Here is a 1705-nt window from a genome sequence, read left to right as displayed (position 1 = left end):
GTGGCCACAGCAAAAGTCGCCTGGCCTGGGGCGACTTAAAGTCGTGTTGTAAGTCGCCCCAGGTCATCTCTAAGTCGTGTTCAAGTCGTCTCCAAGTTGCCTCACAAAGTCGTCCTGGAAGTCGTGTAGCCCCTGTGTGAACCGGCTCTTACAGCTAAACTCTTTTTTTTTTTTGATAACAGTTTATTGTTCTGCCTGCTTTAACATTTAGAAAAAAAGAATCCCAGGATTTTGCCTCCTGTGTGTTTGCGCCTTGCTTCCTCGTGGTCCATGATGCCAGCGGAAGTTGTAAGCACAATATACCCAAACTGACGTAAAGGCAGGAGATTGTTCTGCCACTTTTCCAGATCCTTAAGCTGCACATCAAATCTGGGGCTGATGACACCACACTTATTAAGTCTCCCCGTAAGCCCTTGTACACATGGGTCGGACATTCCGACAACCAAATCCGTCGGATTTTGTCCGATGGATTTTGTCCGAAACTGTTGCATACACACGGTCGGACAAAGTTGTCGGAAAATCCGATCGTTCAGAACGTGATGACATTATTTTGTTACGATGGGACTACGTTCAGGCTAGTAGCCAATAGCTTTGATGTAGGAATATTGATCTGAGCATGCATGGCACTTTGTCCGATCGGAATTCTCTACACATGATCGGAGTATGTCCGATCGGAGCATTTTTCGGAAAATTTGAAAACTTGGTCCATCGGATACAGTCCGAGGGAAACCACACACAGTCAGAATATCCGACAAAACGGTCCGATCGGACACATTCAGTCGGAATCTCCGACCGTGTGTACAAGGGGTAAGATTGACAACGATTTTTCTGGCCCTGTGATCATCAATTATTTCAAACTCACCAATGTAGCCGTGCTTCATCATCACTGTAAGGAATCGCACAATCACTGATGAGAACCCGGCGCTTAACATGTTTCTCAGCATTGTTGATGCTTTTAAGAGCATCGGCAAGCACGTTCATGGGCACCATGGTGCCAGGTTTGCAGTATGGTGGAAGGCACAGCTAAACTCTTTTATAATACATGACACTGATCACATGATTTGATCTCAATTCAGATAACTTGCATTTTCTTTTTCTTTTTTTTTTTTTACTGGGGCAGGGCATGTAAAGAGTCACATGTTATTGTATGTATAAGCTGATACTTATGATGTTGTTGTCACTCTCTACATATTGAATGTAGGGATGAGCCCGATGTTTGAGTTGAATGTAAGTTTAATGGGATACATTGTACCTCTACCATTTCACAAAAAAGTGTCAAAATGGTTAAAATGACAAAAGACAGCTTGGGACAAGTCCTTTATTAAAAAATAAAATGTCCAGCGATGTTCATTTATCTTCTATCACGCCGCCCGATGGACCGTAAAAAAAAAAGAAAAGAAAAAAAAAGCCGCAACCGCTCCGCCTCCATGGGAGGCTCCGGCCGACTGACACTTCTCTGTGACAGTTCTTATATAGCTGAGGGCTGGGTCACCCGTTTACGTCACTGGGTGGTCCTGCCCTCAGCTATATGATAACCCGTCACAGAGAAGAAGCGTCAGTCAGCGAGAGCCTCCCATGGAAGCGGAATGGCTGTGTCTTTTTTTTTTCCCTTTTCAGTCTGTCGGGCGGCGTGAATTTACATTTACATATTTTTTTAAATAAAAAATCCCCCGCAATTCCCATAGGGGGGATGCTGGAATCTGGG

At 44.4% G+C, this 1705-nt stretch overlaps 1 pseudogene; it reads right to left on the bottom strand.

Moving 5' to 3' along the window:
• Nucleotides 1-200: 200 nt before the first annotated feature.
• LOC143925281 (small ribosomal subunit protein uS8 pseudogene) lies at nt 201-990 on the bottom strand (annotated as a pseudogene).
• Between the last annotated feature and the right edge of the window lie 715 nt (nt 991-1705).

This window comes from Lithobates pipiens, unplaced genomic scaffold (assembly GCF_037356315.1).
Source record: "Lithobates pipiens isolate NorthernLeopardFrog02 unplaced genomic scaffold, aLitPip1_a1.2 Scaffold_22, whole genome shotgun sequence".
NCBI lineage: Eukaryota > Metazoa > Chordata > Amphibia > Anura > Ranidae > Lithobates > Lithobates pipiens.
The sequence above is the reverse complement of the archived record's forward strand: the minus strand, read 5'-3'. Positions and strand labels throughout refer to the sequence as shown.